We start from the raw sequence: 17,309 nt of genomic DNA on the forward strand, positions 1-17,309 counted from the left end.
TTTATGCCTTTTCAGAAAACGTTCTGTTTAACATTATATTAAAAGAAAAACGCCATATCGGTTGATTTGATGAAAGGGCCCCTTGTGACGTGACCCCTTGAATTGTATGGAAAGAATGACTCATTAAGCGGGAAGTTTTTATTGCATGTGTGTGTGCAGCTTTGGGATCACTTTGTGCTATGTTGTTAAAGTGGATCTTTGTTTTTTTTGGGTGGGGAGCGGATACAGGTACCTGCTCCCACTTTCTCCCAGACTGCTGAGTGAAAGTTCCGCTCACCCCCCTTTGCCCGCAGCATTCTGGGACACATAACAAGTTTCAGAAAGAGCAGCGCGGCTCGCGTATGCACAGTGGGAAGTTGGCTGCGAAGCTGCAAGGAATCAGAGTTGGCTTCCCTTAGTAAACATGCCAGCGCCAGGGACCCAAAGACTGGTGAGGACCTGGCAAAAATGCAAAAGAAAAACAAAAAAAGGGCGCACCGGACTAGTGCATTATTGCTCGTTTAGAGGCTAAGTCCTCGAAACGCGTCAGTAAGTTGGTCATTCAGGGTTCCATTGTTGTGGACTCAGATGCTAAATGGATTGCACACCTTTGTTCATTGTGATGTGCCTGTGTTTTATATGTTCATTGTGAGTATGATACCTACCTTTTTATTCTTTCAATAAATATTTTAAATAATAATGTACTAGGCCAGTGCACCCTCTTTTTGTTTTTCTTGAGGACATCCCTTGATCCCTGGATAGATAAGTGTCCTTTTAGTAAGAGTTTGCAGCTAGAGTATTTGTAACTGCTGCCTGTTAATTTTTTGGGGGGGACTGAAGCTCCTCTTTAACTGCCTGCTGACCGCGTCACATGTATGGCGGCGCCGCACCCTCACATTTATCTGCTACGTGATCCAGCACCTCTGAGTAGGGGGCGCACATGCGTGCTACCCTGGCTGTGCTGTTATTAGTCACAGCACAAGCTGATCAGCAGATGCCGGCCAATGATTGATTTCAGGCACCTACTGAACAGCTCCAACATTCAGGAAAAGGGAGCTCTGTGATGTAAACAACAAACAAGAGATCCCTGTGCTCAAATCCCAACAGCTAATGCATGCATTTATCCATCAGGTGCTAAATGGGTGTAACCACATATTAACACTAGAAATTCTGAAGACCCTCTGCACCCTGGTATATACACTTTCAAGCAGACTATGCAATAAATAGGGATATTTAGTTCACACATATTGCAATACATGCGTCAGCTGGCCAACTGCGTCAAAGTAATCCCTCTATGGCCAGTCCTACTCTGCCCTGCCTACGCAAGTGCTACGGTGGACACAATGCTGGTTTTTAACATTTTTTTTAGCTTAAAAAAAAAAAAAATAAAATCGCTAGTGTGCATGGAGCCTCATAACTAGATGCTAGGAGCTTAAAAATAAGATAGTGTGCATGGTTCTTAAAGTGAATAATCAGACTTAAAAAGTGTTACTAAACCCAGGACCCTGTATTCACTATATCTGGTCTCCCACACTACACAGAACATGGAAGTGGAATTATTTTAGTAAATACAGTTGCAAGAAAAGGTATGTGAACCCCTTGGGATTACGTGGCGTTTTGCATGAATTGGGCATAAAATGTGCTCTGAACGTCATCTATGTCACAACAATAGAAGAACACAGTCTGCTGAACATAATACTACACAAACATTAGATGTTGCCATGGTTTAATTGCACATAACATGTAAACATTCACAGTGCAAGGAGGAAAAAGTATGTGAGGTCCTAGCTTAATGACTTCTCCCAGAGCTAATTGGAGCCAGGAGTGAGCCAACCTTGACTCCAATCAGTTTGATGATATTGGATGTGTTGCTGACAGCTGTCCTGCCCTTAAAAAACACACACCTGTTTTGGGTTTACTGGTTTCAAGAAGCAATGTCTGATGTGAACCATGCCTCGCAGAAAAGAGCTCTCAGAAGACCTACGATCAAGAATTGTTGACTTGCATGAAGCTGAAAAGGGTTACAAAAGTATCTTCAAAAGCCTTGATGTTCATGTGTCCACGGTAAGACAGACTGTCTACAAATGGAGAAAGTTTAGCACTGTTGCTACTCTCCCAAGGCGTGGTCGTCCTGTAAAAATGACTGCAAGAGCACAGCGCAGAATGCTGCATGAGGTAAAGAAGAATCCCAGAGTGTCAGCTAAAGACCTACAGAAATCTCTGGCACATGCTAACATTTTTGTTGATATATCTACAATAAGGAAAACATTAAACAAGAATGGAGTACATGGGAGGACACCACGGAGGAAGCCATTGCTGTCCAAAAAGAATATTGCAGCACGTTTGAAGTTTGCAAAAGAGCACCTGGATGTTCCACAGCACTACTGGCAAAATATACTGTGGACAGATGAAACCAAGATTGAAATGTTTGGGAGGAACACACAACACTATGTGTGGAGAAAAAAAGGCACAGCACACCAACATCAAAACCTCATCCCCACTGTAAAACATGGCGGAGGGAGCATCATGGTTTGGGGCTGCTTTGCTGCCTCAGGGCCTGGACGGATTGTTGTCATTGATGGGAAAATGAATTCCAGAGTTTATCAAGACATTTTGCAGGAAAACGTACGACCATCTGTCCGCCAACTGAAGCTCCGCAGAGGATGGGTGATGCAACAGGACAATGACCCAAAGCATACAAGTAATTCAACAAAACAATGGCTGCAACAGCACAGAATACGCCTTCTGGAGTGGCCCAGTCAGAGTCCTGACCTCAACTTGATTGAAATGCTGTGGCATGACCTTAAGAGAGCGATTCACACCAGACATCCCAAGAATATTGCTACACTGAAACAGTTTTGTGAAGAGGAGTGGTCCAAAATGACTCCAGATCGTTGTGCAGGTCTGATCTGCAACTACAGGAAACATTTGGTTAAGGTTATTGCTGCCAAAGGAGGGTCAACCAGTTATTAAGTCCAAAGGTTCACATACTTTTTCCTCCCTGCACTGTGAATGTTTACATGTTATGTGCAATTAAACCATGGCAACATCTAATGTTTGTGTAGTATTATGTTCAGTAGACTGTGTTCTTCTATTGTTGTGACTTAGATGACGTTCAGAGCACATTTATGCCCAATTCATGCAAAACTCCACGTAATCCCAAGGGGTTCACATACCTTTTCTTGCAACTGTATAAACTGCTAAATACCTTTCCTTATCAGCAGTTAGAGCAGTCTTGTGACTTCTATCAGTGTCCAGCAGAGCACTGGTTAAAGCTTGTAGGAGGCATTTTCTTTCTGCTCTAGGAGGATGTAAAACCCCTGACCTCTGTCTGGACAGTGCTGATTGGCCCTGTGCTGTTCACATGCACTCTCCCAAGAACAAAAAAAAAAACCTCTCTAGCAATACACATTAAACTGAGCATGTGCAGAATGGCTATGGGTTCAGTCTGTCTCATCAGGAGATAAGACATTATAATTTGAACAAGAAGAGGAGCAGAGAAGTCAGGATCAAACAGCCTTTTTACACAATGCAGAGGATTAACCCCTTAGGTTCCACAGTGAGTATACCTAGCATGCTTTACTGCATATACAGACTGATTTTTACTGTTTTGGATTTAGTAGCACTTTAATCTGCAGTACAGAGCTTCATACGGAAGCACGATGTTATTAGTACTTCTTGTTATGCAATAATGGCAGCAAGCAGCATGCTGTCTGATTGTACCAATTTTATCGCATTTGTATTCTGAGACTGTATTGTAGAACAGCTGGCAGTATTTAAGAACCTTCTGTGTAAGTATATATCCCTGTCTTATAGGCAGCAAAACATATTTTTCCCAGTGTGCTATACAGGACACCCCTAAGGTAGTCACTGGTACCTCGCTTTTAAGACTGTTTCTAATTTATCTTAAATGCTGATGATATTTTTCTGTTAGAACTCAACACATTAAATCATTCACATTAGTTCTTGCATTATTAGAACCAGCACCCTAATTTCGCTGTCTAGTGGTTTTGCAAGAAAAGGCGGTCACCTTTTTTTCACCTATGATGCTATTATACCTCTGACATCTACATGTACCATCCACCCTCCCTCCCTTCTCCCCAACATTCCCCTAGGTGTCTCTGAATTCTGGCAATGTTTGACTTCAAATTCACAGTCCACATCCATTAATGCAATACTGAAGCTGCACCAGCAGATAGAGGTGTATATTGATGGGTTGGCAAGTGGAGGGTACAAAATCTCTACCTTTGGGGTTCCAGAAACATTCATGAAAATAATAGAATAAGAGATATTTGAATGTTTGAGGGACCACATGAATAATATTTTAACTATCAAAAATAATTTTATTTAAAGTGGTTTTACTAGCGGTGCATACTTGTCACTTACCTGACCAGAGGCTGCAATAGAGAGAGGGCTAAGTGCAGTGCGCCCCTGGAGGTGGAAACAGGAGGTGCAGTGCCCAAAGAAGCACGGGTTGCCAGTGGTGTTGCTGCTTGGAAATGTCTGATGAGATGGAACCCGTGGGTGCTCCAGTTGCAGGATGCATTTCTCCAGAGAACACGTGGATCCCAGAGGATGGGTAGTGTAGTCAGTAGCTAGAGCCAGGATCAATTTGAACAGCAGACAAGAGCAATGTCAGGATCAAGCCGGGGTCATACACAGAGTAGCAGCAGACAGGAGCAAGGTCAGGATCAAGCCGGGGTCATAAACAGAGTAGCAGCAGACAGGAGCAAGGTCAGGATCAAGCCGGGGTCATACACAGAGTAGCAGCAGACAGGAGCAAGGTCAGGATCAAGCCGGGGTCATACACAGAGTAGCAGCAGACAGGAGCAAGGCCAGGATCAAGCCGGGGTCATACACAGAGTAGCAGCAGACAGGAGCAAGGTCAGGATCAAGTCGGGGTCATACACAGAGTAGCAGCAGACAGGAGCAATGTCAGGAGCAAGCCGGGGTCATACACAGAGTAGCAGCAGACAGGAGCAAGGTCAGGATCAAGCCGGGATCATACACAGAGCAGCAGACAGGAGCAAGGTCAGGATCAAGCCGGGGTCATACACAGAGTAGCAGCAGACAGGAGCAAGGCCAGGATCAAGCCGGGGTCATACAGAGAGTAGCAGCAGACAGGAGCAAGGTCAGGATCAAGCCGGGGTCATACAGAGAGTAGCAGCAGACAGGAGCAAGGTCAGGATCAAGCCGGGATCATACGCAGAGTAGCAGCAGACAGGAGCAAGGTCAGGATCAAGCCGGGGTCATACGCAGAGTAGCAGCAGACAGGAGCAAGGTCAGGATCAAGCCGGGGTCATACGCAGAGTAGCAGCAGACAGGAGCAAGGTCAGGATCAAGCCGGGATCATACGCAGAGTAGCAGCAGACAGGAGCAAGGTCAGGATCAAGCCGGGGTCATACAGAGAGTAGCAGCAGACAGGAGCAAGGTCAGGATCAAGCCGGGGTCATACAGAGAGTAGCAGCAGACAGGAGCAAGATCAGGATCAAGCCGGGGTCATACGCAGAGTAGCAGCAGACAGGAGCAAGGTCAGGATCAAGCCGGGGTCATACGCAGAGTAGCAGTAGACAGGAGCAAGGTCAGGATCAAGCCGGGGTCATACAGAGAGTAGCAGCAGACAGGAGCAAGGTCAGGATCAAGCCGGGGTCATACAGAGAGTAGCAGCAGACAGGAGCAAGGTCAGGATCAAGCCGGGGTCATACAGAGAGTAGCAGCAGACAGGAGCAAGGTCAGGATCAAGCCGGGGTCATACAGAGAGTAGCAGCAGACAGGAGCAAGGTCAGGATCAAGCCGGGGTCATACAGAGAGTAGCAGCAGACAGGAGCAAGGTCAGGATCAAGCCGGGGTCATACGCAGAGTAGCAGCAGACAGGAGCAAGGTCAGGATCAAGCCGGGGTCATACGCAGAGTAGCAGCAGACAGGAGCAAGGTCAGGATCAAGCCGAGGTCATACGCAGAGTAGCAGCAGACAGGAGCAAGGTCAGGATCAAGCCGGGGTCATACGCAGAGTAGCAGCAGACAGGAGCAAGGTCAGGATCAAGCCGGGGTCATACGCAGAGCAGCAGCAGACAGGAGCAAGGTCAGGATCAAGCCGGGGTCATACGCAGAGTAGCAGCAGACAGGAGCAAGGTCAGGATCAAGCCGGGGTCATACACAGAGTAGCAGCATACAGGAGCAAGGTCAGGATCAAGCCGGGGTCATACGCAGAGTAGCAGCAGACAGGAGCAAGGTCAGGATCAAGCCGGGGTCATACGCAGAGTAGCAGCAGACAGGAGCAAGGTCAGGATCAAGCCGGGGTCATACAGAGAGTAGCAGCAGACAGGAGCAAGGTCAGGATCAAGCCGGGGTCATACAGAGAGTAGCAGCAGACAGGAGCAAGGTCAGGATCAAGCCGGGGTCATACAGAGAGTAGCAGCAGACAGGAGCAAGGTCAGGATCAAGCCGGGGTCATACAGAGAGTAGCAGCAGACAGGAGCAAGGTCAGGATCAAGCCGGGGTCATACACAGAGTAGCAGCAGACAGGAGCAAGGTCAGGATCAAGCCGGGGTCATACGCAGAGTAGCAGCAGACAGGAGCAAGGTCAGGATCAAGCCGGGATCATACGCAGAGTAGCAGCAGACAGGAGCAAGGTCAGGATCAAGCCGGGGTCATACAGAGAGTAGCAGCAGACAGGAGCAAGGTCAGGATCAAGCCGGGGTCATACAGAGAGTAGCAGCAGACAGGAGCAAGGTCAGGATCAAGCCGGGGTCATACAGAGAGTAGCAGCAGACAGGAGCAAGGTCAGGATCAAGCCGGGGTCATACAGAGAGTAGCAGCAGACAGGAGCAAGGTCAGGATCAAGCCGGGGTCATACAGAGAGTAGCAGCAGACAGGAGCAAGGTCAGGATCAAGCCGGGGTCATACGCAGAGTAGCAGCAGACAGGAGCAAGGTCAGGATCAAGCCGGGGTCATACGCAGAGTAGCAGCAGACAGGAGCAAGGTCAGGATCAAGCCGGGGTCATACGCAGAGTAGCAGCAGACAGGAGCAAGGTCAGGATCAAGCCGGGGTCATACGCAGAGTAGCAGCAGACAGGAGCAAGGTCAGGATCAAGCCGGGGTCATACGCAGAGTAGCAGCAGACAGGAGCAAGGTCAGGATCAAGCCGGGGTCATACGCAGAGTAGCAGCAGACAGGAGCAAGGTCAGGATCAAGCCGGGGTCATACGCAGAGTAGCAGCAGACAGGAGCAAGGTCAGGATCAAGCCGGGGTCATACGCAGAGTAGCAGCAGACAGGAGCAAGGTCAGGATCAAGCCGGGGTCATACGCAGAGTAGCAGCAGACAGGAGCAAGGTCAGGATCAAGCCGGGGTCATACGCAGAGTAGCAGCAGACAGGAGCAAGGTCAGGATCAAGCCGGGGTCATACGCAGAGTAGCAGCAGACAGGAGCAAGGTCAGGATCAAGCCGGGGTCATACGCAGAGTAGCAGCAGACCGGAGCAAGATCAAGCCGGGGTCATACAGAGAGTAGCAGCAGACAGGAGCAAGGTCAGGATCAAGCCGGGATCATACGCAGAGTAGCAGCAGACAGGAGCAAGGTCAGGATCAAGCCGGGGTCATACGCAGAGTAGCAGCAGACAGGAGCAAGGTCAGGATCAAGCCGGGATCATACGCAGAGTAGCAGCAGACAGGAGCAAGGTCAGGATCAAGCCGGGGTCATACAGACAGTAGCAGCAGACAGGAGCAAGGTCAGGATCAAGCCGGGGTCATACAGAGAGTAGCAGCAGACAGGAGCAAGGTCAGGATCAAGCCGGGGTCATACAGAGAGTAGCAGCAGACAGGAGCAAGGTCAGGATCAAGCCGGGGTCATACACAGAGCAGCAGACAGGAGCAAGGTCAGGATCAAGCCGGGGTCATACAGAGAGTAGCAGCAGACAGGAGCAAGATCAAGCCGGGGTCATACAGAGAGTAGCAGCAGACAGGAGCAAGGTCAGGATCAAGCCGGGGTCATACACAGAGTAGCAGCAGACAGGAGCAAGGTCAGGATCAAGCCGGGGTCATACGCAGAGTAGCAGCAGACAGGAGCAAGGTCAGGATCAAGCCGGGGTCATACGCAGAGTAGCAGCAGACAGGAGCAAGGTCAGGATCAAGCCGGGATCATACGCAGAGTAGCAGCAGACAGGAGCAAGGTCAGGATCAAGCCGGGGTCATACAGAGAGTAGCAGCAGACAGGAGCAAGGTCAGGATCAAGCCGGGGTCATACAGAGAGTAGCAGCAGACAGGAGCAAGATCAGGATCAAGCCGGGGTCATACGCAGAGTAGCAGCAGACAGGAGCAAGGTCAGGATCAAGCCGGGGTCATACGCAGAGTAGCAGTAGACAGGAGCAAGGTCAGGATCAAGCCGGGGTCATACAGAGAGTAGCAGCAGACAGGAGCAAGGTCAGGATCAAGCCGGGGTCATACAGAGAGTAGCAGCAGACAGGAGCAAGGTCAGGATCAAGCCGGGGTCATACAGAGAGTAGCAGCAGACAGGAGCAAGGTCAGGATCAAGCCGGGGTCATACAGAGAGTAGCAGCAGACAGGAGCAAGGTCAGGATCAAGCCGGGGTCATACAGAGAGTAGCAGCAGACAGGAGCAAGGTCAGGATCAAGCCGGGGTCATACGCAGAGTAGCAGCAGACAGGAGCAAGGTCAGGATCAAGCCGGGGTCATACGCAGAGTAGCAGCAGACAGGAGCAAGGTCAGGATCAAGCCGGGGTCATACGCAGAGTAGCAGCAGACAGGAGCAAGGTCAGGATCAAGCCGAGGTCATACGCAGAGTAGCAGCAGACAGGAGCAAGGTCAGGATCAAGCCGGGGTCATACGCAGAGTAGCAGCAGACAGGAGCAAGGTCAGGATCAAGCCGGGGTCATACGCAGAGCAGCAGCAGACAGGAGCAAGGTCAGGATCAAGCCGGGGTCATACGCAGAGTAGCAGCAGACAGGAGCAAGGTCAGGATCAAGCCGGGGTCATACACAGAGTAGCAGCATACAGGAGCAAGGTCAGGATCAAGCCGGGGTCATACGCAGAGTAGCAGCAGACAGGAGCAAGGTCAGGATCAAGCCGGGGTCATACGCAGAGTAGCAGCAGACAGGAGCAAGGTCAGGATCAAGCCGGGGTCATACAGAGAGTAGCAGCAGACAGGAGCAAGGTCAGGATCAAGCCGGGGTCATACAGAGAGTAGCAGCAGACAGGAGCAAGGTCAGGATCAAGCCGGGGTCATACAGAGAGTAGCAGCAGACAGGAGCAAGGTCAGGATCAAGCCGGGGTCATACAGAGAGTAGCAGCAGACAGGAGCAAGGTCAGGATCAAGCCGGGGTCATACGCAGAGTAGCAGCAGACAGGAGCAAGGTCAGGATCAAGCCGGGGTCATACGCAGAGTAGCAGCAGACAGGAGCAAGGTCAGGATCAAGCCGGGATCATACGCAGAGTAGCAGCAGACAGGAGCAAGGTCAGGATCAAGCCGGGGTCATACAGAGAGTAGCAGCAGACAGGAGCAAGGTCAGGATCAAGCCGGGGTCATACAGAGAGTAGCAGCAGACAGGAGCAAGGTCAGGATCAAGCCGGGGTCATACAGAGAGTAGCAGCAGACAGGAGCAAGGTCAGGATCAAGCCGGGGTCATACAGAGAGTAGCAGCAGACAGGAGCAAGGTCAGGATCAAGCCGGGGTCATACAGAGAGTAGCAGCAGACAGGAGCAAGGTCAGGATCAAGCCGGGGTCATACGCAGAGTAGCAGCAGACAGGAGCAAGGTCAGGATCAAGCCGGGGTCATACGCAGAGTAGCAGCAGACAGGAGCAAGGTCAGGATCAAGCCGGGGTCATACGCAGAGTAGCAGCAGACAGGAGCAAGGTCAGGATCAAGCCGGGGTCATACGCAGAGTAGCAGCAGACAGGAGCAAGGTCAGGATCAAGCCGGGGTCATACGCAGAGTAGCAGCAGACAGGAGCAAGGTCAGGATCAAGCCGGGGTCATACGCAGAGTAGCAGCAGACAGGAGCAAGGTCAGGATCAAGCCGGGGTCATACGCAGAGTAGCAGCAGACAGGAGCAAGGTCAGGATCAAGCCGGGGTCATACGCAGAGTAGCAGCAGACAGGAGCAAGGTCAGGATCAAGCCGGGGTCATACGCAGAGTAGCAGCAGACAGGAGCAAGGTCAGGATCAAGCCGGGGTCATACGCAGAGTAGCAGCAGACAGGAGCAAGGTCAGGATCAAGCCGGGGTCATACGCAGAGTAGCAGCAGACAGGAGCAAGGTCAGGATCAAGCCGGGGTCATACGCAGAGTAGCAGCAGACCGGAGCAAGATCAAGCCGGGGTCATACAGAGAGTAGCAGCAGACAGGAGCAAGGTCAGGATCAAGCCGGGATCATACGCAGAGTAGCAGCAGACAGGAGCAAGGTCAGGATCAAGCCGGGGTCATACGCAGAGTAGCAGCAGACAGGAGCAAGGTCAGGATCAAGCCGGGATCATACGCAGAGTAGCAGCAGACAGGAGCAAGGTCAGGATCAAGCCGGGGTCATACAGACAGTAGCAGCAGACAGGAGCAAGGTCAGGATCAAGCCGGGGTCATACAGAGAGTAGCAGCAGACAGGAGCAAGGTCAGGATCAAGCCGGGGTCATACAGAGAGTAGCAGCAGACAGGAGCAAGATCAGGATCAAGCCGGGGTCATACACAGAGTAGCAGCAGACAGGAGCAAGGTCAGGATCAAGCCGGGGTCATACACAGAGCAGCAGACAGGAGCAAGGTCAGGATCAAGCCGGGGTCATACAGAGAGTAGCAGCAGACAGGAGCAAGATCAAGCCGGGGTCATACAGAGAGTAGCAGCAGACAGGAGCAAGGTCAGGATCAAGCCGGGGTCATACACAGAGTAGCAGCAGACAGGAGCAAGGTCAGGATCAAGCCGGGGTCATACGCAGAGTAGCAGCAGACAGGAGCAAGCTCAGGATCAAGCCGGGATCATACGCAGAGTAGCAGCAGACAGGAGCAAGGTCAGGATCAAGCCGGGGTCATACAGACAGTAGCAGCAGACAGGAGCAAGGTCAGGATCAAGCCGGGGTCATACAGGGAGTAGCAGCAGACAGGAGCAAGGTCAGGATCAAGCCGGGGTCATACAGAGAGTAGCAGCAGACAGGAGCAAGGTCAGGATCAAGCCGGGGTCATACGCAGAGTAGCAGCAGACAGGAGCAAGGTCAGGATCAAGCCGGGGTCATACGCAGAGTAGCAGCAGACAGGAGCAAGGTCAGGATCAAGCCGGGGTCATACAGAGAGTAGCAGCAGACAGGAGCAAGGTCAGGATCAAGCCGGGGTCATACAGAGAGTAGCAGCAGACAGTAGCAAGGTCAGGATCAAGCCGGGGTCATACACAGAGTAGCAGCAGACAGGAGCAAGGTCAGGATCAAGCCGGGGTCATACACAGAGTAGCAGCAGACAGGAGCAAGGTCAGGATCAAGCCGGGATCATACACAGAGTAGCAGCAGACAGGAGCAAGGCCAGGATCAAGCCGGGGTCATACAGATGTAGCAGCAGACAGGAGCAAGGTCAGGATCAAGCCGGGGTCATACAGAGAGTAGCAGCAGACCGGAGCAAGATCAAGCCGGAGTCATACAGAGAGTAGTAGCAGACAGGAGCAAGGTCAGGATCAAGCCGGGATCATACGCAGAGTAGCAGCAGACAGGAGCAAGGTCAGGATCAAACCGGGGTCATACGCAGAGTAGCAGCAGACAGGAGCAAGGTCAGGATCAAGCCGGGGTCATACGCAGAGTAGCAGCAGACAGGAGCAAGGTCAGGATCAAGCCGGGGTCATACGCAGAGTAGCAGCAGACAGGAGCAAGGTCAGGATCAAGCCGGGGTCATACGCAGAGTAGCAGCAGACAGGAGCAAGGTCAGGATCAAGCCGGGGTCATACGCAGAGTAGCAGCAGACAGGAGCAAGGTCAGGATCAAGCCGGGGTCATACGCAGAGTAGCAGCAGACAGGAGCAAGGTCAGGATCAAGCCGGGGTCATACGCAGAGTAGCAGCAGACAGGAGCAAGGTCAGGATCAAGCCGGGGTCATACAGAGAGTAGCAGCAGACAGGAGCAAGGTCAGGATCAAGCCGGGGTCATACAGAGAGTAGCAGCAGACAGGAGCAAGGTCAGGATCAAGCCGGGGTCATACAGAGAGTAGCAGCAGACAGGAGCAAGGTCAGGATCAAGCCGGGGTCATACACAGAGTAGCAGCAGACAGGAGCAAGGTCAGGATCAAGCCGGGGTCATACACAGAGTAGCAGCAGACAGGAGCAAGGTCAGGATCAAGCCGGGGTCATACACAGAGCAGCAGACAGGAACACGGTCAGGATCAATCCGGGACGGTAACAGGAAATCAGCAGGAACACAGGAATGGGAGGGCTGACGATAATCCAGCAATCACTGAGCAGAGCTGCAGTCCTTATACAGGCCATTGAGTGTCAGCAATTAGTGCACCCTGCGTGTCCTGGGTGTTTTCGTGCACAGGAATGCTTTATTACGTGTCGCCCGCCTATGCACATGCGCACTTCTTTGCGCGAATTGGCGTGGCCATATTGCGCATTGGCGCATTTGCCCAGGCTTCCTCGTCTTTTCCTCTGACAATACTCAAACATTATCACATTAACCTGCAAGAGGGCTATTTTTTATTTATTTATTTACAGATTGCTACCACTTTAAGTGAATTCAGCAACTCCCTCAAAATAATAGAACCTCGTCTAGTGCTTTCCATTTAAAAGTATTTATTAATAAAAAAAGTACCATTTAATCTACTCATATCAGCAGAAATAAAGCCAGCACAGCAATAATAGTCATTTCCTAGGAGATCGGGAGCAGCGAAACCGGTGAAAATCACTACAAGCAGCCACTCGCTGATGCAGCCAAGCTGACATGATGACGTCACAGTGCGTTCCGCTCTTACGTGTTGCGTCCCATGGGAAGTACTTCATCTGATGTCCCTCCCATGGGAGGGATTAATTAATAAATATTTTTAAACAGAGGACACTAGATGTGGTTCTATTATTTTGAGGGAGTTGCTGCATTCATTTAACAAGATTTTAGGAGAGCCTGAGGGGTATACCAGAATCCATTTAAAGGTGGAGAAGCAGAGTTATTTTCTTTTGATACCTCAAAATGCAATGCCAGTTTTGACTTGAGGTTAAATCCAAGGTGAGCGTGGATTACTGGAACCATGTCCTGTGGTCTGATGAGACCAAGATAAACTTATTTGGTTCAGATGGTGTCAAGTGTGTGACAGCAACCAGGTGAGGAGTACAAAGACAAGTGTGTCTTGCCTACAGCCAAGCATGGTGGTGGGAGTGTCATGGTCTGGGGCTGCATAAGTGCTGCCGGCACTGGGGAGATACAGTTCATTGAGGGAACCATGAATGCCAACATGTACTGTGACATACTGAAGCAGATCATGATCCCCTCCCTTTGGAGACTGGGCCTCAGGGCAGTATTCCAACATGATAACGACCCCAAACACACCTCCAAGACGACCACTGCCTTGCTAAAGAAGCTGAGGGTAAAGGTGATGGACTGGCCAAGCATGTCTCCAGACCAAACCCTATTGAGCATCTGTGGGGCATCCTCAAACGTAAGCTGGAGAATCGCAAGGTCTCTGACATCCACCAGCTCCGTGATGTCATCATGGAGGAATGGAAGAGGACCCCAGTGGCAACCTGTGAAGCTCTGGTGAACTCCATGCCCAAGAGGGTTAAAGCAGTGCTGGCAAATAATGGTGGCCACACAAAATATTGACGCTTTGGGCCCAATTTGGACATTTTCACTTAGGGGTGTACTCACTTTTGTTGCCAGCAGTTTAGACATTAATGGCTGTGTGTTGAGTTATTTTGAGGGGACAACACATTTACACTGTTATACAAGCTGTACACTCACTACTTTACATTGTAGCAAAGTGTCATTTCTTCAATGTTGTCACATGAAAAGATAGAATAAAATATTTTAAAAAATGTGAGGGGTGTATTCACTTCTGTCAGATATTGTATATACAGTGATACCTCGGTTCACAAACGTACATTGCTGTATGTGCTATCTACTGCGGGTGTCAATGTTAAAATACTGACACCCCAAAACAGATTGCAAAACTCAGTGTGATTGCAATGTGATGCGATTCAGATGTGAAAAAAAAGAGTCTGGAACCATTTTGGTGTGGATGTGATTTGAGCCATACAAAATGTATGGCTCAAATCGCACTGCACAGACATCCCATGTGATTTGCACAGATATAGGGTGTGATTCCTATGTGAATCACATGCGGTTTCCCGCACCGCACAAGTGTGAACCTAGTCTCTAACAATTAAAATAGCTAATTATAGATAAAATCCCCATATAAAATCATGACATATCTTTGTGTTTATTGTTGATATAACAGCAACAACCGGAATTATTTTAACCTCACCATTTATCATTGTCCAGCTATCATATCATGTGTCCATAGAACTGTTCCTATATATATATATATATATATATATACTGAGCAGCCATAACTTTATGACCACTGACAGGTAAAATGAACAACACTGATTATCTTGTCACAATGGCATCTGAAAGTTGGTGGGATATGTTAGGCAGCAAGTAAACATGTTGTTCCTGAAGTTGATGTGTTGAAAGCAGAACAAAATGTTCATTGCAATTTGTTGTGTTTGCGGCTACATAGCCATAGACTGACCAGGGTTCCCATGCTGACCCGTGTCCACAGAAAAAAGTGCCTACAATTGGCATGTGAACATCAGAAGTGGACCACGGAGTAATGAAAAAAGGTGGTGTGGTCACATTTTCTTTTACATCATACAGATGGCCGGGTTGTGCGTGTGCGTCCCTTATGGGGCAGAGGTGGCACCAGAATGCAGTATGGAAAGAAGGCAAGCCAGCATATATTATTTACACTGTGTGTGTTTGTGTGTGTATATATATATATATTACACTGCTTACAAAAATTAAAGGAACATTTTTTAATCAGAGTATATCGTTAAGTCAATTAAACTCCTGGGATATTGAACTGGTCAGTTAAATAGCAGAGGGAGTTAATCAGTTTCTTCTGCAATTGGTGTTAATGAAGTTAACAACAGGTGCACTAGATGGGCAATAATGAGATGACCCCCAAAACAGGAATGGTTTTACATGTGGAGGCTACTGAGCTTTTTTCCCTACTCATCATTTCTGACAGTTTTTCACTAGTTTTGCATTTGGCTAGGGTCAGTGTCACTACTACTAGTAGTATGAGGCAATTCTTGGACCCTACAAAGGTTGCACAGGCAGTCCAACTTCTCGAGGATGGCACATCAATATGTACCATTGCCAGAAGGTTTGCTGTGTCTCCCAGCACAGTCTCATGAGCGTGGAGAAGATTCCAGGAGACAGGCAGTTATTCTAGGAGAGCTGGACAGGGCCGTAGAAGGCCATTAACCCATCAGCAGGACAGGTATCTGCTCCTTTGTGCAAGGAGGAACTGGATGAGCACTGCCAGAGCCCTACAAAATGACCTCTAGCAGGCCACTGGTGTGAATATCCCTGACTAAACAATCAAAACAGATTTCATGAGGGTGGTCTGAGGGCCCGACGTCCACTAGTGGGCCCTTTGCTTACTCCTGGGACTATGGAGCTCAGTTGGCATTTGCCATTGAACACTATAATTGGCAGGTCCACCACTGGCGACCTGTGCTTTTCACAGATGAGACCAGGTTCACCCTGAGCACATGGGACAGACGTGAAAGGGTCTGGAGAAGCCATGGAGAACGTTCTGCTGCCTGTAACATCGTTCAGCATGACCGTTTTGGTGGTGGGTCAGTGATGGTCAGGGGAGGCATATCCATGGAGGGACGCACAGACCTCTACAGGCTAGACAATGGCATTCTGACTGCCATTAGATATCGGGCTGAAATCCTTGGACCCATTGTCAGACCATATGCTAGTGCAGTGGGTCCTGGGTTCCTCCTGGTGCACAACAATGCCCGGCCTCATGTAGCGACAGTATGCAGACAGCTCCTGGAGGATGAAGCAATTGATCGCATTGAATGCCCCCACACTTGCCTGACCTAAATCCAATAGAACACCTCTGGGATATCATGTTTCGGTCCATACGACACCGCCAGGTTACACCGCAGACTGTCCAGGAGCCCACTGATGTCCTGGTCCAGATCTGGGAGGAAATACCACAGGACACCATCCCTCATCTCATTAGGAGCATGCCCCGACGTTGTCATGTATGCCTACAAGCACGTGGGAGCCATACAAACTACTGAGTACCATTCTGAGTTGCTGCAATGAAATTTCAGCAAAATAGACTAGCCTGCTGCATCATTTTTTCACTTTGATTTTCGGAGTGTATTTGAATTCAGTCCTCTGTAGGTTAATAATTTTCATTTCCATCAAACGACGGGGCATCCTTGCATTCCTAACACATTACCCAGTCCTTATCAGTGTAGATATCCAGCATGATATTTTTCCCCATTGAGATCTGATGTGTTTTCAAAGTGTTCCTTTAATCGCTTTGAGAAGTTTATATACGTGTCAAAACCTGTCCTGTTCTTGGTGGCTTCCACATATTGGATATTGCTTGCCGTTTAAATAGTTGGGAGATAAAAAAAAACTAAAAAATGTATGGATGCTCCTTGTTTGTCTGCAACAGTGGTCTCCAAACTGCAGTCCGAGGGTTAGATGTGGCCCTTTGCTTAATTTCATCTGGCCCTTGGGACATTATTCCCTCCACTGTCAGCAACAGGGCATAGTTCCTGCCACTGACACCAAAAATGGGGCACTATTCTTCCCACTGACAACAATGATGGGGCACTATTCCTCCCCCTAATACCAAAGATGGGGAATTGTTTACTGCCACTGACACCAGAATATTTTCTTCCACTGCTGGCCACAGCCTGGCCCCCCTAAAATTTGAAGGACTGTAAACTGGCCCTTTGTTTAGAAAGTTTGGAGACCCCTGGTCTACAATATTGGTTAAGCTTCTGTCCAGTGGTAGAAAGTGGTTTCTTGGGTTTGTTGCTGTGCCCATTTGCAGATTCGAAAATAATTTGCCAGCATGCTTGCTATCACTGCAGTACATTTTTGTTTTTGTAATTCCTTTATTTAGCATAAGTTGCATTATACAGTACAAACCAGGTAAACAATATTACATGGTACAATTACATAAGTGGGCAGGTGTCATAGACAGCAAACTGCAGTAAGTTATCACTTTTTGATGACCTAGCTTTGTCCCCCTGGGCCCCCGTGTGCCCCTGTATTTGCCACTGAGAGGGTATTTGGCATTTGGTGTTGGGCCTGTTGACAGTCAGTAAT

The 17,309-nt window shown here is 49.4% G+C and overlaps 1 protein-coding gene across 2 annotated transcripts in view; it reads left to right on the plus strand.

Annotated features, from left to right (window-relative positions):
* The window catches only part of OTUD7A (OTU deubiquitinase 7A), a 336,988-nt gene that overhangs the window by 77,610 nt on the left and 242,069 nt on the right, over positions 1-17,309 (plus strand). The window lies entirely within an intron of this gene.

The sequence above is a fragment of the Staurois parvus genome, unplaced genomic scaffold (genome assembly GCF_062004578.1).
Source record: "Staurois parvus isolate SC_StPar_1 unplaced genomic scaffold, SC_StPar_1.0 ptg000682l, whole genome shotgun sequence".
Taxonomy (NCBI): Eukaryota; Metazoa; Chordata; class Amphibia; order Anura; family Ranidae; genus Staurois; species Staurois parvus.